Genomic DNA, 27,537 nt, shown 5'->3' on the forward strand with positions numbered 1-27,537 from the left:
GCCATACCGAATATGGTTTTCTTTAGTTTCTCAGATCATTCCAGCCACATACTGGGGTGGTTCGTTAAGGAGGCCATGGCTGCTTCCTTCCCCTCCTGTAACCACAAATCCGAGCGAGAGCTAAAAAAACAGTAGACGCGATGTAAAACACCAAACACAAAATTTGTTTTCGCTAGGTTGTTATGATGATGAATGAAGATATACTTAGCTAAAATTAAACATATCAGTGGAATGTAAACTTCATTTATTTCTATGAGTGAACTTATCACTAACGATCAGATTCATCAGCTACTTAAATGTTATTCATTGTCTTGGCGATATTTTCTGACTTTTGTAGGATCACTTTGTTAAGACCCCATTCTCTCAGGAAGGGGCGGACATGTCAAGTTGAAATTCATGTCATGTACTGACGTCTACGGTCACCTCGCTTTGTAAAAAATGTAAAATTCTAAGTCAATACAGTCAATAGATAGGGCCATTTATGTCACATATTTTGAAACTTGCAAACATACTCATCAGAACCTATAGATGAACTATCGGGATACATAATTAAGTTGGTACAGAACCCTTAGAGCGCAAGTAGTACTCTGCATATCACGGTTTTTATATTCCACTGCTAGCTGGTTACATATATAATTTGCTTCCTCCCCTTCTTGTGCTATGAGAATTTGGTCACCAGCAAACAGTAAATGGTGTAGATATGTTCCATCTGCAGTCTCCAAACCCATTCTCTAACATTTACTGATTCCAATATCTATATATACAGTGTCCATCCTAAGAATCTTCAGGCTCGTTTTCTCTGGTGTTTCGGCAGAAATTTGCAGTTTCGTTTTTGCAATGTGTAGATGGAGTCAGCTCAGACAAATACTGCTAATCGCGTCTTTCATGCAACGACCAGTGTCGACGGTCGACGGAAATCGTCTCTTTGTTTCTCGTTACAAACAAAATTACATCTAAAATGGAATTTTGGGTACGTATTCGGCAGAGCGGTCCCAGATTGGTCTAGTCCGATATTCGTTTTATCGATATGTATTAACAGGAATAGTAAAACAGGAAGAATAACCGGTATTCTAGTAGCGACTGAGCAGTGCTACTGCATGGCGATAATAGTCAAAGCGGACCCAGGTGGTGCTGTCGCTGCTGAAGTACTGATTGTTCTTCGTGTTTCATTGTCCATGGTAGCACAAAAATCAAATGGCTCTGAGCACTATGGGACTTAACATCTGATGTCATGAGTCCCCTAGAACTCAGAACTACTTAAACCTAACTAACCTAAGGACATCACACACATCCATGTCCGAGGCAGGATTCGAACCTGCGACCGCAGCAATCGCGCGGTTCCATATAGTTCGTTGCGTTTGGTATGGGCGGACGTCACAATACATCCGTTCAAGTTGATCGTTGATTCCTTGACTCAGTTTTCTTATTACAGAGAGCACACAGCCCTCTGACCGAACACGCTGAGCTACCGTGCCGGCCTCGGCCACCGCGGCCGGCCATGGTAACACATATCGATAAAACAAATATCGCAGCAGACAAATTTGGACGCGCTCTGTCGAATAGACCCGTAAAAATCCACTGTAAATATAATTTTGATTATAACGGTAAACAAACCAACGCTTTCTGTTGACAATGGGCGTCGCACGAAAGCAGTATTTGTTTGGGCTGACTCCATCTACACACTACAAAAACGGAATTGTAAATGTCTGTCGAAAGTCCAGAGGAAATTCGACTGCCGACTCTTAGAAGGGACTGTCACTTGTGGTATGGGGCAACCTTGTATCAGGCCTTTGCTTTTTCTACATTTCTGTGAAAGTATATAACCAGTTTTTATTCGGCATGTACACGGTCCAGTCACATTAATGTGACCACCACCTATGTTCGACGTCAATGTGCAATAGCCACTTACAGACGGCAGATGGCAGTAATAGCGGCGGAGGGTACATAAATGGTGTCACAGGGGAGGGGGGGGGGGGAGATGCAGAAAATCAGTGCAGTCGTTGTCGTAATGCGGAAACGGAGTAATTTATCTGACGTCCAAAACGGCATGGCCGTTAGCTTGCGAACCAGGGGTAGAAGCGCTTCCGAAAAGGCTAAAACTGCAAACTGTTCGCGTGCCGCCGTGGTTAAAGTAATAGCTACAAGCGCAAACGAAGTTGTCACTCGGCGCGGTGACTGATGGCAGCGACAATAAAGGCATTTCCCATTTACAGGCGCTCCCATCAGCCACCGCACCGAGTGTCAACTTTGTTTGCGCGAACTATATCGTTGTTGTTGTTGTTGTGGTCTTCAATCCTGAGACTAGTTTGTTGCAGCTCTCCATGCTACTCTAACCTGTGCAAGCTTCTGCATCTGCCAGTACCTACTGCAGCCTACATCCTTCTGAATCTGCTTAGTGTATTCATTTCTACGATTTTTACCCTCCACGCTACCCTCCAGTACTAAACTGGTGATCCCCTGATGTCTCAGAACATGTCCTACCAACCGATCCCTTATTCTAGTCAAGTTGTGCCACGAACTCCTCTTCTCCCCAATTCTATTCAGTACCTCCTCATTAGTTATGTGATCTACCCATCTAATCTTCAGCATTCTTCTGTAGCACCACATTTCGAAAGCTTCTCTCCTGATAACGACGTCCTCTTGAGTAGTCCCCGCCAGGAGATCCGAATGGGGGACTATTTTACCTCCGAAATATTTTACCCAAGAGAACGCCATCATCATTTAATCATACAGTAGAGCTGCATGTCCTCGGGAAAAATTACGGCTGTAGTTTCCCCTTGCCTTCAGCCGTTCGCAGTACCACAACAGCAAGGCCGTTTTGGTTAGTGTTACAGGGCCAGATCAGTCAGTGATCCAGACTGTTGCCCCTGCAACTACTGAAAAGACTGCTGCCCCTCCTCAGGAACCACACGTTTGTCTGGCCTCTCAACAGATACCCCTCCGTTGTGGTTGCACCTACGGTACGGCTATCTGTATCATTGAGGCACGCAAGCCTCCCCACCAACGGCAATGTCCATGGTTCATGGGGTGGGGGGAGGGGGGGAGGGACTATATCGTTCATGGCAAAATGGCGCTATCCAAATCCGGTGCCGAGGCAGTTTTGGTGCATCACGTGCCGCAGATGACAGGGATGAATAACGGCTGCGGAGATGTGCACGGGCGAACAGACATGCAACTGTTAACAACTGACTGTCGAGATGAACCAAGAGGCTATCAACAGTGTCTACTCAAAAACCGTTCAGTGAACGTTGCTGCGTATGGGCCTCCGCAACAGGCGTCTGATTCATGCACCCATGCTGACTGCTGTTCATCGGCGACGAAGGCTGGAATTCGCACGTCAATACCACAAATGGACGTCTGCTGAGTGGCGACGGGTGTCCTTTTCATATGGATCACTTTCTACGCTCCATCGGACAGATGGTCATTGGCCTGTTTTCGAGGCGTTTCCTGGGTGATCTTGTCATTCTGAAAGGCAAAATGGATCGACACAAGCATGCACCTAACCTTGGGATCGATGTCCATCTCTATATGCAGTTGGTTTTTCCTCTACTCGATGGCATCTACCAACAGGGCAATGTAACGTTTCACGCAGCTCGTATGCGTGGTTCGAAGAGCGCCGGGATAAGTTTACCGTATTCCCGCGGACACCAAACTATCCGGATTTAAATCTAAGCGAAAATTTGTGGTATCATGTCGAGAATTCGTACCTGCGACCGTAGCAACCGCGTGGTTCCGGACTGAAGCGCATAGACCCGCTCGACCACAGCTGCCGGCCGTGTCAGGGATCCTCAATCGTGAAACCTAGCGCAGCTTGCCAAGGCACTGCAGTCGACATGGCTCCACATTCATGTAGAACATCATCTGCTCTCTTCTTGCACATCCGCGCTGTTAAAGGTGGTTATTAAGGCTTCTGGACTGGTGGCCACATTAATATGAATGGACCATGTATTATCTTTATACATTTCTTCTCTTACTTTAATTAAGGTTCTGCCATATATAATGGTTTCCGAAGCAAATTCCTTGGAATGGTATTCTATGCCTTGTGTAAATCTGTGAACATTAATCGTATGTTTTTTTTCTTATTCTCTCTACTTTTTCAAAGTTGGTCGTACTGATAAAATATAATCTATAGTTGATCTATTAGATGTGAAACCACATTGTTCTTCTTGGGTCCAAAAATTAGTTCTGCTCTGGTTTTTTTACTATCCTCAAAATTCTCATTAATGAGTCTGTAAGACATATTCCTGGAAAAGTCCAACAAATTATGCACCCATTTCTTAAATTTGGTAGTAATATAATATAGTTTCATTTCCTTAGGTAATAAGTCTGCAATAATTTGTTGAAATTCTTCTTATTATCTAGAAAAAATAAAGTTACGTAATTAATATCTTGTCTGCCTGCAGATGCATGTCTGCGGTCGTAGCATTCTGTTGGGATCTCCGCACCTCATTACCGTAGGAGTCCGTTAGAGGACCAAACACAAAAGAGTTCAGTCCAATAATAAAGTGGAATATCGGGCGGTAATTCGTTTTGTGCACCTGAAGGGGAACAACGCTGCAACAATCCATACTGAGTTGGTCCAAGTGCATGGCAACAAATGCGGAAATGTTTCAGCTATGTCAGTCAATCCAAATAGTTTTTGTAGCCGCCTCATCACCATAGATGTCCGCTCCGATAGCTAAGTGGTCAGCGCGACGGAATGATGTGCAAAGGGGCCCGGGTTCGATTCCCGATTGGGTCGGAGATTTTCTCCGCTGAAGGACTGGGTGTTGTGTTGCGTTGTACTCATCATCATCATCATCATCACCATCATCATCATCAGAATCTCATCGCCAAAAGACTTCCACCAGGCGACTGGTCTACCGACGGGAGGCCCTAGCCACACGACATTACATTTCATCACCATAGATGAATCCTGGATGTATTACTGTAATCCCGGAACAAAGGAGGAAAGCAAGTAGTGGAAACGTGTGGGTTCACCACCGCTGAAAAAGATCACGACCCAACAACCATCGAGCAAGGCACTGATGAGTGTTTCTGGGAACTACCATGGTGTAGTGCTAACAGATTATGCTCGTAGGGGACAAACCGTCACAGGGGCGTACTACTGAAAGCTACTGACGAGATTACAGGACCCTGTCAAGATGAAACGTAGCGAGAAACTGTCAAATTTGCTATTTTAGCTCCACGGCAATGCCCTAGCTCGTTCAGCACAGGACTCTGTCGACTTTATCCCCTCTCCTCAGATAAAGAAACCACTGTGTGGCAGGCATATCCAGAATCATGATGAGATGATTTTTGAGGTGGAACGTTTCCCGAATAGCCAAAGTGCAGACTTCTACAGCCAAGGCCTGCGCCAAGTCATCCATCGTTGGGGAAAATATACCGTATTGAAGAGTGATTACACTGCCTGACAATGCACTGGCACATCTATCACCCCCAAACTTGTAATTCCCCCGTGTTTCACCTAGTTGTAGTCATTTTATTTGTAAATCAGCTTCACTGTAACCGTCAATAACATAGCTAATATCATTCGCAAACAAAAACACCTCTACTTCTGTCAAGTCATCAGGTGAATCACTTGTAAATATAAAAAACTATGAAATGGCTTTCTCTCTTCCTGACATACATTTACTCTCTACTACCTTTGGGAAAAATATACTGCCTTACAAAAAACGTGAAGCACTTAGAACACATGGTCGGACGTCAATGTAAATTTGTACACGCACGCACCAGGGGCGGGCATGTGAACGGTTAGAGTTGCAATTCTCCTTGACAGGTGGAAGAGTGCATTAGTGTTTTTCGTGTTTAGTGTTGTTACCAGGCCTGATGTGAATAGCGTTAGATGTTGAGTCATCACTGTGTAGGACATGGAAGTGATGCATATCATGTGAGACAGCATTATCAGCACCGGACAGAGTTTCAAAAAAATGGTTCAAATGGCTCTGAGCACTTCTGAGGTCATCAGTCCCCTAGCACTAAGAACTACTTAAATCTAACTAACCTAAGGACATCACACACATCCATGCCCGAGACAGGATTCGAACCTGCGACCGTAGCGGTCGTTCGGTTACAGACTGTAGCGCCTAGAACGGCTCGGCCGCCCCGGCCGGCGACAGAGTTTGAAAGGGGCATTATTGTGGGTTTCCATTCGGCCGGCTGGTCGGATCGCGCAATATCCATATTTGTAGGGCATTCGGATGGGTGTACTGAAAACTGCACCCACTGAAATTTGCGCCCAGTGAAATCTGCGCCCAGAAAGGGGCGAGGAAGGGTCCTCTAATCCCCTGTACCGCAGGTAAGAGAGCTAGGGGACGCTACCTAGAGGTTTCCGAACACGCATTTTCAAGCTATACTATACAGACCGCTGCGAACTGAGAAGTTCAATGTTAAGAGTGCATTGACAGCTTTCTACAAGTAATCGATGCACCTTGCAAAATCATGGAACATATATCAGATGCTGTTTCAGATCCTTGTCATTTGATTAAAGCTTCAGAAACAAAGCTTCCCACGATTATACAAAAATCAGTTGACAGTTTTCACAAGATTCCTGAAGACGGTATTCCTACACAAATTTCATGACTAAGAAAATTTTTTCCGAAACTGTTCCCAGCTGTATATTAGCGCTAAGGTTTTTCTTAACTTTGTGTGTTTCGATAGCGTTATGTAAGCGAATTATTTCTTTCAAAAATCAAATTAATGAGAATTATCTTGGGTCTTCTATGAATCAAACACGACTATCTAATTTAGCAGTTAGTCAATAAAAATGGGCTGCCCAAAGATATCGATGTTGTTGTTGTTGTGGTCTTCAGTCCTGAGACTGGTTTGATGCAGCTCTCCATGCTACTCTATCCTGTGCAAGCTTCTTCATCTCGCAGTACCTACTGCAACCTACATCCTTCTGAATCTGCTTAGTGTATTCATCTCTTGGTCTCGATATCGATGAAGAAATTTCAAAATTTGCAGTCGTAAAAGAAGGAAGAAATTCTAAGCTACGTGCTAGTCACCTGTCACTAGGGAGATATTCGGTTACTTGTTTTGCTTCATTCATAATCAGACTGTGTATTTTCAGTTCCTTTAAATGTGTTTTACGTATTCGTTTCAATCGATAAAAACTGTTTGGGAAGTATTAAACATTATACTTTGATTACTCAGTCACGTATATACAGAAACTTCTAGACACAAATACAGAGCGGTTCAAATAAATGTATCCACTGTTTAAAAGTCCATAACTTGCAAACTAATTGACGGAGTTGTCTCATTTTTGGTGAAAGTGTAGCTTAAAGTCCAACTTAAAGATATTACTGCAGGTGTTCGAAATGGTCACCATTAACATTCACATACAAACGATGCCGCCGAACTGCAGCACGAACTACTGACTGCAACGTGTTCAGTTGGATATTTGCACATGAATGTACGATGGATTCTCGAAGTTCATCCAATGTGCGTGGCTTTTGTCGATAAACGACGTCGTTTAGTGTTCCCCACAGGTAAAAGTGCAGAGGAGTTAGGTCTGGGGAACGTGATGGATACTCCACAGCCCCTCTAAGGCCTATCCATCTTCCTGGTAGATTTTCGTCGAGATACGCCCTAACACGATTTTGGTAGTGGGCTGGAGCACCATCTTGTTGAAGTAAACTCTTCCGTCTCCATACAAGTCTCGGATGGTAGGTAAAATGGATGTCTGAAGCTTCTGAAGGTACACCTCACCGGTAACTGTGCCGTCAAAGAAGAATGGCCCAATCGAGCCCCGGTAAGACAACCCACACCACACATTTACTCCTGGCAAATTCACGGCTTTGTATACATGGACGTTCGGATTTTCGGCGGTCCAGTAGATGCAATTGTGGCGATTTACTGTACCATTGAGTTTGAACTGTGCATCATCAGACCACACAATCATTACCGAGCGAGGTGGCGCAGTGATTACACACTGGACTCGCATTCGGGAGGACGACGGTTCAATCCCGCGTCCGGCCAACCTGATTTAGGTTTTCCGTGATTTCCCTAAATCACTCCAGGCAAATGCCGGGATGGTTCCTCTTAAAGGGCACGGCCGACTTCCTTCCCCATCCTTCCCTAATCCGATGAGACCGATGATCTTGCTGTCTGGTCTCCTTCCCCAACCAAACCAACCAAACCACAATCATTTCTGTAAACTCTTCATCGTTGCGCACCATGTTAGTAAACCACTCGCAGTACTCCATTCTACAATATGGGTCGTCCTCGTTCATTGCGTGTAGCAATCATGGGATGTAGCATTTACACTTTTCTGTCTTCAAAATTCGCCGAACACTTGAGCGACTCACTCCAGTTTCACGGGCACACTGTCTCACACACTTCTGTGGTAAGCGAGTGAATTGTTATAACACACGACGGAAGTTAGCTGGACTTGTTACTGTTACAGGTCGTCCAGATCGTTGTTTGTGTACATCTTTAACGCAGCCTTCGGCTTCAAATTTGTCTCGAATGCGACGAATCGTTAAATGTGTCGGTGGCTCTGTTTGATACTCATTTCGCCATTGCCGTTGAACCTCATTAATGTTTTCGTACTTAAAATACCACTTCAAAACTGGCTTCCTTTCATCGAATGTAAGCCTTGCGCCAACCATGATTACTCGAGTAATTAGGTGCAACTAAGAACAAAACACTGACTATCTGGCGACTGTCATCTGACAAAACAAAACAACGCAATACAACGCTTGTGTGGCGGTTGCCGGAAATACAAACTATTACACTACCAAAGATGAGACAACTCCGTCAATTAGTTTGGCAGTTATGGTCTTTTAATCAGTGGATACGTTTTTTGGACCCCTCTGTATTGTATTTTACGTTTTTGTGAGGTTGGAAATTTGGGGGGGAGGGGGGGCTGAGAAATTTCTGGAGTTCATCAAGGAAAGACCACGTATAGGACACAGAAGTGATAAAGGTAGCGGAAACTGAGAAGGCGTATTTGATGTGTTGGTTCGAGAGGAATTACAGTGGTACAGACATGTAAGAAGAATGGAAGAAACGAACGTACCAAAACTGATACTGGGATGGAAAATTGAAGCAAGATGAAGAAGAAGACAGCGATCGATGACTACCTGGCTCCAAAATGCACTGACGACAATGAGAAGATCCGACACAGAAGAAGAGCATACACAAGATCGAAGTATCTGGAAGTACATTTTGAAGAGAGGCTGTGAAGTACTTGCTTAGTAAAATGGTTCAAATGGCTCTGAGCACTATGGGACTTAACATCTGAGGTCATTAGTCCCCTAGAACTTAGAACTACCTAAACCTAACTAACCTAAGGACATCACACACATCCATGCCCGAGGCAGGATTCGAACCTGCGACCATAACAGTCGCGCGGTTCCGGACTGAAGCGCCTAGAACCGCTCGGCCACCGAGGCCGGCACTTACTTGGTACTCATCGTAATAAGTTCCGAGTGTACTTTTACATTGGAGACAAACCTCGGTATTGACGAGATTCTCAATAAACAAAAGAGAAAATAATAATTTAAAAATCCTACACTCTATACTGCCAAACTAAGAACAGTTCTTTTTCCCTTGTGTTTGACTCTTCATTCCGTTGAGAAGCACTGGGTACTTCTCCTTATCTTTCTGCTTTTTCGACAACAAATTTTGTAGCTTCCTTAAATAGAGACGATCTGTGTCGCTCAGGCTCCTCGCTGTCGGTGGGCGGCAGCGCGCCAGAAGAGCCGTGATGACGTTCGCTAACGGTCGGCGCCGCACGCGCCGCAACGAAGGTCGCGCATTATACTCAACGGAAAAAGCGCTGAGTGCGCTGTGTACGGGAGGGGGGCCAGCGGGCGCTATCTGCCGGCCCTGCAGGCTGCGGGTCGCTATCACGCGCGAGGACACCTGCCGTCGCTTGCGAGTGACCCGGGCAAGAACAGTACTGGCACAGAAAACCTTCAGTTGCTTCTCGCGGTGGTGTACATGATGGCAAATGGTAATTTCATATCAGTATGTTTTGGTGTTGTTGGAATGATGATTTCTAAACTGTTGTAAATTCCCCAGTCCTGAAAACGTTCTTATGACCGCAACGTGATTTTTGATGCACTAATTACTGCATACAGTGTACAATGTTAAGCAGAGCAGAAGAGAGACAGTTTCGGTGGTTATTCAGATATTTTTTCCGAGTATTTTGGTATAACGGATCCGTGGTTTCTGGTGGTTGCTTTACAGTGTAATTACACTATCTCATAAAATGCGTCTAGATACCCCTGTGTAACTGGAAACTGACCACTAGACGTCACGAGAGGCGGGCCCGCAAGTATAAAAGGAGGCGGGGAGTATTGTGTTGTCAATAGAGAAGCTGTAATAGCGGGATGTGTCGCTCGGGAGAGGTCAGTGACTTCGAACGTGACTCTTCACTGCATGCCCCTTGAACGACAAATCTATCAGAGACATTTGAAGCCTACTATGTCTGCCCAAGTCAACTGCTGGTGATGTGACTGTAAAGTGAAACACAAAGGACAACCACAGCTAAACCAGGACAAAAATGGTTCAAATGGATCTGAGCACTATGGGACTTAACTTCTGAGGTCATCACTCCCCTAGAACTTAGAACTACTTAAACCTAACTAACCTAAGGACATCACACACATCCATGCCCTAGGCAGGATTCGAACCTGCGACCGTAGCGGTCGCGCGGTTCCAGACTGTAGCGCCTAGAGCCGCTCGGACACCCTGGCTGGCTAAACCAGGACATGGCGTACCTCATGTACTCGTGTGTCGTTATGCACTGCGGAGGGTAGTTGTAAAAATATCACATGAAATCAGCGGAAGGAATCACTCTTGACTTCTAAAGTGCTACCAGCAGTCCAGCTTGTAGAATGACTGAGCGTAAGGAGTTAAAAAGAATTGGGTACAGTCGTCGAGCAGCTGCTCATAATCCACCCATTTCTGTAGTCGGTACCAAGGGACACTTGAAGTGGTTTAAAGAGCGACGCCAATGGACAATAGAACGATTTGGAGCGATGAAACAAGCCATACCCTCTGCTACCTTGGGTTTGACGAATTCTTTATAGTGCCAACAGAGGAGTATGGTGTAAGTGTGTTACGGTTTGGCGATGTTTATCGTGGTGAGGTTGTGGTCCGCTTTTCCGCTTAAGAAATCGCTAAATGCGGAAGGATATAAATACGTTTTAGAGTATGTTGTAATGTGTACTATAGACAAACAGTTCAGAGACGATAACTGTATCAGCATGGCATTGCACTCTTTCCTAAAGAAGCATCTGTGACACAATGGTTTCTGAACGATAGCATCCCTGAAATACAGGGTGATTATAATTAAAGTTAAACTTTCAAAACGCTGTAGCAATAACACCACTCATCGGAATGACGTCAAATTGCAGCGGAATATTATCGGAGAAGGGGGAAAACGTATCGCAGAAGAAAAAAAATTGTGTGAAAATTGATCAACAGATGGCGCTGTATCTGTCAGAATACGTAAATGAAAACACCTGTCATGCGCACGACCCATTAAAATGTCGTGTGACTAGGGCCTCCCATAGGGTAGACCGTTCGCCGGGTGCAGGTCTTTCGATTTGACGCCACTTCGCCGACTTGCGCGTCGATGGGGATGAAATGATGATGATTAGGACAACACAACACCCAGTCCCTGAGCGGATAAAATCTCCGACCCAGCCGGAAATCGAACCCGGGCCCTTAGGACTGACATTCTGTCGTGCTGACCACTTTTTTTTAACTGAACAAATACACAATGCAACAGTTATTCGAGGTACAATTTAAACATATACAAATGATTGTTCGTTTAACAAAATATTAGAAAAACATTAAACACAACAAAATATAGCACATTCTGTCTTCTTTTTTTAATGCATGAGAACGTGGATAAGGGTGTTGCATCATGTGGCGGGTAGGCTTGGCACACCCCAACTTTGTGGGGGGTCAAGGAAGACGCTGCGGAGATAACCGGCAAAGGTTTGTCGGTAAGATGGTCTTCGGGTGAGGGTGCTATGTGCGGTCACAACTTTGTACCAGAAGTCGAGGACTGTATGCGGACCACTCTGAAAGAGGTATTCTAAAGCCTGTCCTCGAAACCAGATGAGTGTATGGTGCTTAGCAAGAGGGTAGTGAAATGTCTGGGGCAACAACAAGAAATTTGGGGTTACCGTCGTTGGCGGGGCGCGGAAGTAAAAGCCCACTATTCGTTGGATGAGGAGCCAAACGTTTCGGTTTAGGGGGCACGTAAGACGGTGCTCGTCGGTGTCTTCGAGCTGACAGTCAGGGCAGAGTGGGAAGGTGGCCATTCAAATGCTATAAAGTAGACTATTAGTCGGGAATTTGCCATAGACTAAAACATACCAGAGTGCAGACACAGACGACGGTAAAAAGTGTGCGTGTACACATCCCCAAACCGTTCGCCAGTTAATATCAGGGCGCTGTAGCACCGTGGGGTCGCAAGGGTTGGACAGCATAAACAAACGATAATAGTCTTTTGTACGACGAGGACGGGTGACTGGAAGATCGGCCTGAACGTAGATGAGTTCTATGAAACAATTGTCGACATGGTACAATAATGGAGAAATAGGTGCCACATTGATCGGTGGATCGAGAGAAGCTGGTCGGAGGATATTTAAGAAATTGCGTGTTAAGGATGGGATCGGCCCCGCCAGTGCCGCAACATAATATGGGCAAAGTGTGGTGTCACCGCCAGACACCACACTTGCTAGGTGGTAGTTTTAAATCGGCCGCGGTCCATTAGTACATGTCGGACCCGCGTGTCGCCACTGTGTGATCGCAGACCGAGCGCCACCACAAGGCAGGTCTCGAGATACGGAATAGCACTCGCCCCAGTTGTACGGACGACGTAGCTAGCGACTATACTGACGAAGCCTCGCTCCTTTGCCGAGCCGATAGTTAGAATAGCCTTCAGCTAAGTCAATGGCTACGACCTAGCAAGGCGCCATTAGTAACATTGCATGTATCTAAAGAGTCTCACTTGTATCGCCACAATCTCCAGATGTACCAAAAGGATGGATTAAAGTTAAGTATTCCAGAAGCAACGTACTTTTCTTTATAGCATTCATTACGTATCCTGTTTCAGACCTCGCGCTATCCTGCTTTAGCTTAGCGCGTGCCTTTCGGCTTCCTCGCATTGTGTCTAGGCTGTCTTGTCTAGACACAACACAAAGAGTGCAGAAGATCATGCTCGCACGTTGACCTTTTGCAGGAGGCAGTGTTAGAGTGGTTTACCGAACTTTGAAAAGTGCCCCTGCTGACACGAAATATCCAAAGGCTGACTAGATGTGGCGGCCAAGGAATAAAGGCAGTGTGAGGATCTGGGCGACGTGTACCAGTTTAGGGGCAACATACATGTTGACATAGGACACACGTTGGAGATGGTTTACCACTCAGCTACCGGGGGCGGACCACGACCCACTGAAGTTGGTATAAACACGCCGTGTACATGGCTTTTCCTTCTTTCGCGTCTGCGACGTTTGCCATGACTATCTCAATGCAGCATCGCGCTCTGCTTGTAAAGCTGTATTACAAGAATGATGACTGTGCACACCTCGCTCTGCAGAAGTTCCGGACAGTGAATGGTTTGAAAAAAGGCGTTGGTCCGATGACTGCCGTGGGTCTTGAGATAATGATTCGGAAATTCGAAAAGACGGGTTCTTTTGGTGTGTAACCTGGTAGAGGAAGGAAACGAATTGATTCGACGTCAATGGAAGCAGTGGCCACAGCAATGCAGGAGGAGACGAGTGGTGGTGTACAGACGTGTAGTGCACGGAGAATTGCCCGAACATTGGACATACCCGTGAATCCTACGAAACATCTGCTACCCATTCAAAATTACCCATGTGCACGAGTTGCTTCCTGTTGACCTGCCAGCAAGAGAGACGTTTGCTTTAGAATTTCTTGCTCACATGGAAGTGGACAATGATCGGCCGTAGAAGATTTTGTGGACAGACGAAGCCCATTTCCATCTGACAGGGTATGTCAGCACTCAGGATTGTCGAATATGGGCAACAGAAAATCCATACGCAAATCAACCAGTACCAATTCATCCTGAAAAGGTCACTGAGTGGTGCGGATTTACGGCATCATTTATCATAGGGCCCTATTTTTTCGAGGAGAAAGGTGCTTCGGGTCCTGTTACCTGTACCGTTACTGGTAAGCGCTATGAGTGTCTTTTGCGCAACCACACCATTCCAGCTCTCCAACAGCGTGGATGTGTAGATGGGATCATTTCCATGCAAGATGGTGCACCTCCGGACATTGCAAATCCAGTTAAGCAGCTGCTGAAGCGCCATTTCGGAAATGCTAGAATTATCAGGCGCCATTTCCCTACAGCCGGTCTGTCCTGATCACCTTATCTTAATCTGTGTGACTTCTGGCTGTGGAGCTATCTGAAAGATGTTGTGTTCAGTGTTCCCGTTGCAAACTTAACTGCATTGAAGGCACGCATACGCAATACATTCTGAACGTGATCACGGGAACACTTCGATCAGTTGTGGAACTTGCTGTTTCTCGATTTCAACTTGTTGCAAAAAACGGTGGACAGCATACTGAACATGTTTTGCGCCAGTCACACGGAAGTTAATAACCCGATTTGATTGTGATTGGTGCTTTTACGCGGTTTTTGACCTCAGGACAATTGAAAACCGACGTGATTGATGTTTTTTATGCAGTTTTTGACCTCAGGACAACTGAAAAACCGACGAGATGCTTTTTATGTGGTTTTTGGATTCAGGACAATTAAAAAGCAATTTTTCCCACCCGGTGTGAAATGGCTTGTAACTAATAGTATCATACCTGTACACCTATGCACACTGAGTAGTACAGTTTGTTTAACGTCAAACGTACACCTTACGCATTGTTGTATGAGTCATTTGTGATTTGTAGTCGACCACTATTAAATTATGATGCTTACAGCTCCATCTATTGCTACATTTTGTGACTTGGTTCAAATGGTTCAAATGGCTCTGAGCACTATGGGACTTAACATCTGTGGTCATCAATCCCCGAGAACTTAGAACTACTTAAACCTAACTAACCTCAGGACATCACACAACACCCAGCCATCACGAGGCAGAGAAAATCCCTGACCCCGCCGGGAATCGAACCCGGGAACCCGGGCGTAGAAAGCGTGAACACTACCGCACGACCACGAGCTGCGGGCATTTTGTGACTATTTATTTTTCTTCTGCCATACGTTTTCCCCCTTCTCCGATAATATTCCGTTGCAATTTGACGCCATTCTGACCAGTGATGTTATTTCTACAGCGGTTTGAAAGTTTAGCTTTAATTATAATCACCCTGTAGACTGGCCTGCCCAGTGTCCCGACATTAATCTAATGGAACGCCTTTGGGATGATTTATAATGTCAACTTCCAGACCACAACGTCCAACATAACGACCTCCTAAGATTTCAGTTCCTAAGGAACAATGGGCTGCCATTACTCCACACACATTCAAAGATTGCACAGAAAGTGTCCCCAGAAGAAATCCATCCCTCCTAAAGACGGAATGTGGATGCATCTCACTGATATCCACCAATAGGGGACCGTATACTTTTGATCACATAGTGTACATATCATTAGACTTCTTAACCCTATTTATCTTTATTGCACCGAAAAGATTTCCTCAACAGTGGAAATGCCAACGTTATCGGCTGTGTGTTCTGTTTGGAGACAAACTTGTTCCATGCACCCACAGTGTACACTGTGGTGAATGAAGTCATGGGATACCCACTAATATTGTGTAGGACTTTCTTTTGCCTAGCGTATTGCAGCAAGTCAATGTGGCATGGTCACAACAAGTCTTTGGAAGTTTCCTGCATAAATATTGAGCCATGCTGCCTCTATAGCCGTCTATAACTGCGAAAGTGTTGCCGGCGCAGGATTTTGGGCACGATCTGACCTCTCCATTATGTCCTACAAATGTTCAGTGGGATTCATGTTGGGCGATCATTCGCTCGAATTGTCCAGAGTGTCCTAAAGATCAATCGCAAACAACTTGGCCCACTGACGTGAAATAGTTGTTTGGGAACATGGAGTACATGAATGGCTGCCAGTGGTCTCCAAGTGGCCGAACATATCACTCCCAGCCAGTTATCGGTTCATTTGGACCATTGGACCCAGTCCATTCCATGTAAACACAACCCACACAACTATGGAGCCATCACCAGGTCGCATAGTGCCTTGTTGGCAACGTAGTTCCGTGGCTTCGTGGGTTCTGCGCCACACTCGAATCCTTCCATCAGCTCTTACCAACTGAAATCTGGATTCACCTGACTAAGCCACGATTTTCCAGTCGTTAGAGTCCAACCGACACAGCCATGAGCGCAGGGGAGCCCATGTAGACGATGTCGAGCTGTTAACAAAGCCACTTTCGTCGGTCTTCTGCTGTCATAGCCCTCAACTCCAGATTTCGCGCCGGCCGGAGTGGCCGAGCGGTTAAAGGCGTTACAGTCTGGAACCGCACGACCGCTACGGTCGCAGGTTCGAACCCTTCCTCGGGCATGGATGTGTGTGATGTCCTTAGGTTAGTTAGGTTTAAGTAGTTCTAAGTTCTAGGGGACTTATGACCACAGCAGTTGAGTCCCATAGTGCTCAGAGCCATTTGAACCATTTGAACCAGATTTCGCTGCACTATACTAACGGATACGTTCGTCATACGTTCCACATTGAATTCTGTAGTTATTTCGCGCAGTAGGGCTTGTCTGTTAGCACTGACATCTCTACGTAAACGCGCTGCTCTCGATCGTTAAGAGAAGGCCGTCGACCACTGCATTCTCCATGGCGAGAGTTAATGCCTGAAATCTGGTATCCTGGGCACACGCTTGAAACTGCGAATGTCGAAATATTGAATTCCCTCACGATTTCCAAAATGGAATGTACCATTATTCTATCTCCAACTACCATTCCGCGTTCAAAGTCTGTTAATTCCCGTCGTGCGGCCATAATCACGTCGGAAACCACGTCACATGAATCACCTCAGTACAAACGACAGCTCCGTCAACGCACTGCCCTTTTATACCTTGTGTACGCGATGCTACAGCTCTCTGTATATGTACATACCGCTATCCCATGATTTCTGTTACCTCAGTTTAGATCTGAGAGTTCAGCGTAGCAGTCAGACGCGAGCGTGAACAAACGTGAACTTAAGCAATTTGTGGCGAAAGGACCTGTGCGGAAGAATACCCCCCTGCGTCCCTCACGCAGAGCTGCGAAGCCACATCGGTGATAAGCGCTACTGCGAAAGCAGAACTGACGCATGTCATATGAATTCTGAACTACTGATCACTTCTGTACGCCGTGGTGGACCGTCGTTAGTCTCATCACTCTATGCATAAACAGAAAACGAAGAGCAACGCATTACAGAAAGGAAAATGGAGTACACAAATCAGACTGTATTGGCTACGGCACAAATACTGGTTGAGGTAGTTCCGGTGCGGGGTCTACAGGTATGTTACGTAATCATAGCGCAAATCCCCCCTCCCCCTAAAATTGCCACATTATAATGTCCGCACTATACTTGCTGTTGAGAACAGCACTGTCCACTTTACTCTTCGCCCTCAAGGTTGCATTCAGTACTGCTCAGTTGCATTTTTTATTTTAATTTTTCAGCGGTGTTAGTACATCAACAGCGCTGTGCGTTAACAGAGATACACAGCAATACGTACAGATTTGCTGATGAAGAGTTGACCAACATGCACCTCCTGTATGTGTTCACTAAATCCTGTGGAAGAGCGGCAAAACGACGCAGTGCTGAGCAGTTCCTGCAGCGACGGCAACCACATCACAGCATTTTCACATCTGTCTGAGAGTTGCTGGATTACTCTGTGTTGTGTGTTGTACGTTTGATGACCCCATATTAGAGGCTATTTCACTGATGCGATGATATTTTCACGGAAACAGATGTAACTGAGGTAAGAAAACGAGTAAATTATGAGTATGTTGTTTGTTTAGAACGAACCACCAGAGACCACGTACGCGTCGCTGGTACCAAATCACGTGGTAAACATCTTTCAACAGCCTCCGAAATTTTGTCGGCCGAGTACAGTTTAACCATGTATGTAAATAGCTTAGCGCAGCGTTTTTTAAACTGTGTTTCGCCCAACTCTTGTTTTCAGCGTAATTTACATGCCATTTTCGTAACATTCAAGAAAATAACTTTAAAAAATGAAAATTAACGTCTCTGCGAAATTTTAGTAACAGGGCAAATATTCCTCGTTTCCACTTGATAACTTGGAAGTTCGGTAATAATTTGACACCTACAGAGAACAATGGTGGATTTGTCGGAGACCAGACGACAAACACAGTAGTGAGGGAAAAATTTCACAAAATGCCATGTGAGGACACGAAAAGTGCTGCGGTCAGATGGTTTTCTCAAGGAGAGATTATAACTTGAATTTTTGATTCAGGCATGAGGTGCATAATTTCTTTTTAGAACATAAATTTAACTGAAATACGGGTTATTTCATAAAAGTTGTGTGCTTCATGTCGAATATAATACTCTCACGAACATCAACGAACCTAGTTTAACCCTTAAAGGCAAACAAATAAATGTGTTTATTGCTCACGAAAAATCAATACTTTCAACAGAAAAAACGAATTTTAGACAATTTCTATGCACTGCGATGCGTTATTGCTCCCCATCAACATAACAGCAGACATGGTGCCGAGAGGATTCAGCTTTCATCCATAAATCCTAGTATAAGGTATGTCTCCTCATATCGTTAAAATTTATATATTTGTAAATTTGCTTACTTAACTTTGGAGTTAATTTTTAAGTTACTTTTGAGAGTAAATAAAATATAATTTTATATAATTGTTATTTTTGTTGCAAATAATCTATTTACAGAATAAACGTACTATAGAAACGAACTAGGGGTTCCACTAAAAAAGAGGACATTAACAAGGGTTCCACGTTTCGAAAAGGTTAAGAGACCCTGACCTAGAGGATGACGATGGAAACCCCATTGGCTGTCGCAGATGATGTAACCTAGAAGTCACAATTCTAGAAAAGTGTAGTGAAACGCAGGAAGACCTGGAGAGGATCGACGTTTGGTGCAGAGATTCGCAGTGACCCTTAACATACGAGGTGCCAAAAGTCATAGGACAGCGGTATGCACACGTACAGATGGTTGTAGTATCGTGTACACAAGGTATAAAATGGCAATGTGATGCTAGAGCTGCCATTTGTACTCAGGTGAGTCATATGAAGAGATGTCCGACGTAATTATGGCCGCACGACGGAAATTAACGGATTTTGAACGTAGAATTCTACTTGGAGCTAGACTGATGGTACACTCTCTTTTGGAAATCGTGAGGGAATTCATGGCTGTGTTGAGTAGCCGCCATCTTGTTGCGCAAGCCGGGTGACCTTGAAAGGGACTTATTCGCTGGCGAGGTAGTAGCGGAGGATTGAGCCAAGTTTTAACTAGGCGCGATCCGCTGCTAAAAAGCATTTCCGGTGCGGCAACGCCCTTCCGCTGCGCGCTGATTGGCTGCCGGGGCGCTCTTATCAGCAGCCGCATCCGCTGGGGGCCCAGTTTCGCTCGTGAGACAACAGCAGGCTCAATCGACTCGAGGCAGCCGCACAGTACACACAGCCATGCCTTACCGACGAAGAAGATATACAAGGACAATGAGACTACCAGTCTGCAAGAATGTAGATACATTCGACATGACTCCTAAGCAAACAGCACAACAGCAACTACGAGGGTCAGTCAAAAAGTAATGCCTCCTATTTTTTTTTCTACGTTTAATTGTCAGGAAATTTAAATGCAATTACATAGGTTGAAAACCACAACATTGAGGATCATTTTGTCATTTTTCAATGTAATCTCCGCCCATCTCTACAGTTTTGGTCCATCTTTGAACAAGGGCATGTATCCCAGCACGGTAAAAATCACAGCTCTGCTTCCTAAGCCATTGATGCACGGATGTTTTGACGGCCTCCTCATCTTCAAAATGAATCCCACGATGAGCTTCTTTTAGTGGCCCGAACAGATGGAAGTCTGATGGTGCCAGGTCAGGGCTGTATGGGGAATGAGGCAAAACTTCCCATCCAATTTTGACAATCTCGTCAGAGGTGTGACGACTGGTGTGTGGTCTTGCATTGTCATGCAAAAGAAGAACATCTGCCATTGATTTTGTTGGGCGAACTCGCTGAAGACGTGCTTTAAGTTTGTTGAGGGTTGTGACGTATTGAACAGAATTTATTGTGCAACCCTGCTCCAAAAAATCAACCAGAATCACACCCTCTGTATCCCAGAAAACTGTTGCCATAACTTTCCCTGCCGATCGCACAGTCTTGAATTTTTTCTTCCTCGGCGAGCTTGTGTGACGCCACTCCATTGACTGCCTCTTTGATTCGGGTTCAAAAAAATGCACCCATGTTTCGTCCCCGGTCACAATTTTTTTCAGAAACTCATCTCCCTCCAAACGGAAGCGCTGCAAGTGTTGGGAGGCTATTGTTTTCCTTGCCTCTTTATTCTGATCGGTTAACATTCTTGGAACCCACCGTGCACAAACTTTTGAGTACCCCAATTGTTTAATAATCGTGATCACACTGCCTTTACTAAGAGAAATAATGCGACACACTTCATCTGCAGTCACCCGACGGTCACCACGAATGATGTCATCAACTTGCTGAATGTTGTGTGGAGTCACTGCACTCACTGGCCTGCCGCTCCGCTTTTCGTCAGTCAACGGTGTTTGCCCTTCAGCTTCCTTACAACGACGAACCCATCGTCTAACAGTGCTGACATCAACTGTCACAACACCATACACCTTCTTCAGTCTTTCATGAATGCGTATGGGCGTTTCACCTTCTGCATTCAAGAATTCAATCACACAACGCTGTCTCAAACGAACATCGATGTCGGCCATCTTACAAACTTCTGCTGTGCTGCCACCTGTTGACACAGAAAGTTACTACTGCAGTGGATTGCAGAAGAAGGTTTGAGGAATGGCGCCAAATTCAAATTTTTCACTTAACTTAATTTCTTTAAGTAGAAAAAAAATGGGAGGCATTACTTTTTGACCGACCCTCGTACTTGGAGGACCTATTACTTTTGTACGATGTAAGATTAATTTCTCTTGCACTACTACAGAGGTTGTGAGTGGTAATTCTTGGTTAACTATTATGGCCGCACGACGGAAATTAACGGACTTTGAACGTAGAATTCTACTTGGAGCTAGACTGATGGTACACTCTCTTTTGGAAATCGTGAGGGAATTCAATATTCAGAGATCCACAATGTCAAGGTCATGCCGAGACCATCAAATTTCAGGCGTTAACTCTCATCACGGGCAACAGAGTGGCCGATGGTCTTCACTTAACGAGCGAGAGCAGCGGTGTATACGTAGAGATGTCAGTATGGAAATGTCATGTGGCTAGGGCCTCCCGTCGGGTAGACCGTTCGCCTGGTGCAGGTCTTTCAATTTGACGCCACTTCGGCGACCTGTGCGTCAATGGGGATGAAATGATGATGATGAGGACAACACAACACCCAGTCCCCGAGCGGAGAAAATCTCCGACCCAGCCGGGAATCGAACCCGGGCCCTTAGGATTGACAGTCTGTCACGCTGACCACTCAGCTACCGGGGCGGACAGAGATGTCAGTGCTAACACACAAGCCACACTTCGTGAATAACCTCAGAAATCAATGTGAGACGTACGACGAAATATGGCGTTAGTGGGCTATGGCAGCAGAAGACCGACACGAGTGCCTTTGCTAACAACACATCATCTGCAGCGCCTCTCCTGCTCTCGTGATCCTATCAGTTGGACCCCACAGGACTGGAAAACCGTGAGTTGGTCAGATGAGTCTCGATTTCAGTAGGTAAAAGCTGATGGTAGGGTTAGAGTGTGGCGCAGAACGCACGAAGCCATGGACCCACCACGTTGTCAACAAGGCACTGTGAAAGCTGGTGGTGGCTCCATAATGGTGTGGGCTGTGTTTACATGGAAAGGATTGGGTCCTCTGGTCCAGCTGAACCGATAGTTGACTGGAAGTGGATATATTCGGCTGCTTGGAGACTATTTGCAGCCATTCATGGACTTCATGATGCCAAACATGTCACCGGGTCCCGCGTGTTCGTGACTGGTTTGAAGAACATTCTGGACATTTCGAGCGAATGATTTAGTCACCCACATCGCCCAATATGAATCCCATTTAACATTTATGGGAAAATGCACTGCCGATACTTTCTCTATTATGGACGACTATTGAGGGAGAATGTCTCAGTTTCCACGGGGGACTGCCGGCCAATGTGGCCGAGCGGTTCTAGGCGCTTCAGTCTGGAACCGCGCAGCCGCTACGGTCGCATGTTCGAATCCTGCCTCGGACATGGATGTGTGTGATGTCCTAAGGTTAGTTAGGTTTAAGTAGTTCTAAGTTCTAGGGGACTGATGACCTCAGATGTTAAGTCCCATAGTGCTCAGAGCCATTTGAACCGTTTTTTTCTACGGGGGACTTCCAACGGCTCGTTGAGTCCATGCCACGCGGAGTTGCTGCACGTCCAACACGACGTTAGGAGATCCAGTGAATTTTGTCACCTCAGTATAAACGAATGTAATGTACTCAGCATAGATTGGTTGAAGTATTTGCTACTGTATGATCGCAAGAAATGTAATGTAATGATGCTCCACCACAATGGACACATACTCTATCCAAAGCTCCAATAAATGAAGCATTATCCAAAAAATTTATCAGTGTAAAATTTTATTACATTATTAAATTATTAAATTCCATGTATGTAATGTGTATGTATAGAATATGCTTTTGTAATGATTACTGTCGAAGCTGCAGTTTTTTCTCCCCACCAAATGCAATGCTATTCCTCTGAACATCAAAAACCAGTAGTCGTCAGTGTATGCCTGCAGGTCACTTACATTTACTTCTTACATAGTTCCATATTTGTGACTTGATACATTGATAAATGCAGGTAGTTTATTATTCTAGCTTTCTTACACACGAGGAAAAGTGACATCAGGTGGTCCATTCGCTGTTGAGGTTATTGAAATCGTTGCGCAACGTAGGATTTGGCAAACACACGGAAAGAAATTTCATAGCTTTGTTCAAAGAACTATTTCTCGCTCTGGTCATGTAGCTTGAAGAAAATCACGCTGATGATCATGTCGTTTACAGACAAGTAGCAACATAAGAGAGTTGTAGCGAAATGTAAGAAGACCCGTAGAGGATCGACGCTCAGTGTATGGATTAGCCGTTGATTTTCAACGTAAACAAATTTACATCAGTACACGCAGTTCCCTTTTACTGGATGATGACACGATTGCCGAACAACCACTAGAAACAGACACATCCATTAAATATCTAGGAGTATGCATATGAAGCTGTTTACAGTGGAACGACTAAAAAAAAAACCAACTAGTCGTATAATCGTAGGAAAGGGAGAGGCAGACAGATTCATTGGAAGAACCCGCAGAAAGAGTAGTCCAATCACGAAGAAAGTAGCTTCCGAAACCCTCGTTCGATTGTTATGAGAGTAATGTTGAAATGTGTGTGGAATCTTATGGGACTTAACTGCTAAGGTCATCAGTCCCTAAGCTTACACCCTACTTAACCTAAATTATCCTAAGGACAAACACACACACCCATGCCCGAGGGAGGACTCGAACCCCCGCCGGGGCCAGTTATAAGAGTATAACTCGTCGCAGTGGGGTCCTTACTAGATAGAACTGATACAGGAAATAGAGGACATCAAAGAAAAGCAGCACGATTCGTCACAGGTTCATTTAGTAAACGCGGAAGCGTCACTGACATCCTCAGCCAATCAGCCAATTACAGTGGCAGACCCTACAAGAGAGGCGTTCTGCGGCACAGTGTGGTTTACTGAAAAAGTTTCGAGAGATAATGCTCCCAGAAGAGACAACCAATATATTGTTTTCTGATGCGTACATACCGTGGAAAGACAATGAAAGTCAGATGGAGGGATCCTAGCTCACACTGAGGCCTACGAGCAATCTGCTTCGCGATAGGAACAGGAGGGGGCGGGGGGGGGGGGGGGGGTGCGAATTAGTCTCCGCCATACACCTTAAGGTTGCTTGTGGAGTGTGCATGTGGACTTAGTTGTGATGAAGCCCAAAGTTGCGAGTTAAAACCAGTTTCACCTGTCACTTTCTAGGTGTTAACTGTTAATAACTGTAAGACAAATGGAAATGGCTCTGATACTGGTTACGAGTGAAATTCCGGTATCACTACAAATAAGCAAACCCAGGATTCCTTAAGGAATCGAATTCCCATGTATAAAACAGCTTCAAACGTCTGTTTACTTTACAAATGTTAAATACATGACTTTAAGCATGTAAGCGAGAAAAAGTTTAGGAATGGTTTGAAATTATGTTTAAAGTTTGCTGGAAGTCCCTAAGTGCTCTGTTATCAAACACCGAATGAATACAGTCTGGGTAATTTGCGCTCCATTTTAATTAAAAGCTGGTTTATTATGCTATCGTGATCCCCCGACAACGCCTGACAACATGCGTCAGCGCATTGTCAATGCGTGTGCGAACATTACAGAAGGCGAACTACTCGCTGTTGAGAGGAATGTCGTCACACGTATTGCCAAATGCATTGAGGTTGACGGACATCATTTTGAGCATTTATTGCATTAATGTGTCTGAAAACTGTATTTCGTACACAATCGGTAGTAAGTAAGTAATAAATTGACACGTCATGCCCAATGCTGAAGATTGGCTGTAGCGTTTGAATGTAGTAAGGAATAAACTTTATTTCAGTCATCGTTTTGTGGGGGTGTCAGTGAGACAAAGTTTCGTAAAAGTTTGAAACTAAGTGCAAAGTTTTTGGAAGTCGCTAAGTGCTGTCATTCTCAAATATCGGACGATGAAATTCCGGTTGTTTGCACACCGACAGTTAAGCTGGTTCGAGACAAAACACAGATTCTAACTGTGTTAAACTTTTAACCTAAGGTTATAGCTCTTAATGAGTTAATTATGACAGCATTTTAAATTTTTAAATTCGGTCAATAATAACGTGAAGTATCGAAAATGAAATTTTTGTTGCCCGTGGAAGTGGTTAAATAGGCAACCGGCAACTGGTACTGGGTTCCGGAATAGCGGTTTAGTAGTATAAATATCTCGTGCAGGAAGGTTCATCACAGTAGGAATCACCTGAATTCTCCTCTCGAATGGCGTTCAAGCGAAAATTCGCCTTGGGCACGTCCATACAAGGGGCGTTCAGTAAATAATGCAACACTTTTTTTTCTCGGCTAATTTCAGTTTTAAAAAATGCGGATTTGTTGTGATTCATGGTAGAATATTCCCGCTCCAGACCCTATAGTTTTATGACGTTCCAATAGTTGGCAGCACTACTCTTAGCCTTCAAAATGGTATCTGTAACATAAGTTCGTTCCAAACAGAGAGTTGTCATTGAGTTTCTTTGTCGCAGAACCAAAGCGTTGCAGATATTCATAGGCTCCTGCAAAATGTCTACGGAGACCTGGCAGTGAACAAAAGCACGGAGAGTCGCTGAGCAAGATGTCTATCATCACCGCCATCGCAACATGTTCGCGCGAACCTGTCCGGTCTGCCGTGTGCCGGTCTGTCGCATACTGCTGTGACTGCCGCAATTTTGGAATGTGCTGACACTCTCATTCGAAGTCATCGACGGTTCACAAACGAACTTCTCTTTCTTCATGATAACGCAAGGCCTCACACAAGTCTGCACACCTGAGAGGAGCTCACAAAACTTCATTGGAGTGTTCCTCCACATCCAACCTACAGCCCGGATTTCGCACCATCCGACTTCCATCAGTTTGGCCCAATGAAGGATGTACTCCGCTGAAAGCAGTGTGTGGATGATCGGGAGGTTATTGATGCCGCAAGACGCTGGCTCAGACGTCGATCTGTAGTGTGGTACCATGCGGGAATACAGGCCCTCCCAGTAATGTGGCGTAAGGCCGTCGCATTCGATGGAGATGATATTGAAAAATAGGGTTTTTGTGGTCAAAAGAGTGGGGAATAGAATGGTGCTGGAGTGCTGAATAAAACCAACCTGCTTTCAGAAAAAAATGTGTTGCATTACTTATTGAACGACCCTCTTAATTTTGATTGGAAGCTTGGATTTTTGGTCCCACCAACAGAACCATTGTTAGCAACTTTCGTTCAGGTACAGATCCAGAATTTGGTTCTCGGGTGAATGTCTCTGTTTACTTCCATGCTTCCCCCCCTCCAATCCCCCCTCCCCCCACCACCACCATATACAGGGTGGTCCATTGATCGTGACCGGGCCTAATATCTCACGAAATAAGCGTCAAACGAAAAACCTAGAAAGAACGAAACTTGTCTAGCTTGAAGGTGGAAACCAGATGGCGCTATGGTTGGCCCGCTAGATGGCGCTGCCATAGGTCAAACAGATATCAACTGCGTTTTTTTAAATAGGAACCTCCATTTTTTATTACATATTCGTGTAGTATGTAAAGAAGTATCAATGTTTTAGTTGCACCATGGCGCTGTTATAGTCACAAACATATGGATCACAATTTTAGACGAACAGTTGGTAAAAGGTAGGTTTTCTAAATTAAAATACAAAACGTAGGTACGTTTGAACATTTTATTTCGGTTGTTCCGATGTGATACATGTACCTTTGTGAACTTATCATTTCCGAGAACGCATGCTGTTACAGCGTGATTATCTGTAAATACCACATTATTGCAATAAATACTCAAAATGATGCCCGTCAACCTCAATGCATTTGGCAATACGTGTAACGACATGCCTCTCAACAGCGAGTAGTTCGCCTTCCGTAATGTTCGCACACGCATTGACAATGCGCTGACGCATGTTGTCAGGCGTTGTCGGGGGATCACGATAGCAAATATCCTTCAACTACCCCAAAGAAAGAAATCCGGGGACGTCAGATCCGGTGAACGTGCGGGCCATGGTATGGTGTTTCGACGACCAATCCACCTGTCATGAAATATGCTGTTCAATACCGCTTCAACCGCACGCGAGCTATGTGCCGGACATCCATCATGTTGGAAGTACATTGCCATTCTGTCATTCAGTGAAACATCTTGTAGTACCATCGGTAGAACATTACGTAGGAAATCAGCATACATTGCACCATTTAGATTGCCATCGATAAAATGGGGGCCAATTATCCTTCCTCCCATAATGCCGCGCTATACATTAACCCGCCAAGGTCGCTGATGTTCCACTTGTCGCAGCCGTCGTGGATTTTCCGTTGCCCAATACTGCATATTATGCCGGTTTACGTTACCGCTGTTGGTGAATGACGCTTCGTCGCTAAATAGAACGCCTGCAAAAAATCTGTCATCGTCCCGTAATTTCTCTTATGCCCAGTGGCAGAACTGTGCACGACGTTCAAAGTCGTCGCCATGAAATTCCTGGTGCATAGAAATATGGTACGGGTGCAATCGATGTTGATGTAGCATTCTCAAAACCGACGTTTTCGAGATTCCCGATCCTCGCGCAATTTGTCTGCTGCTGATGTGCGGATTAGCCACGACAGCAGCTAAAACACCTACTTGGGCATC

Source organism: Schistocerca americana, chromosome X, assembly GCF_021461395.2.
Source record: "Schistocerca americana isolate TAMUIC-IGC-003095 chromosome X, iqSchAmer2.1, whole genome shotgun sequence".
NCBI lineage: Eukaryota > Metazoa > Arthropoda > Insecta > Orthoptera > Acrididae > Schistocerca > Schistocerca americana.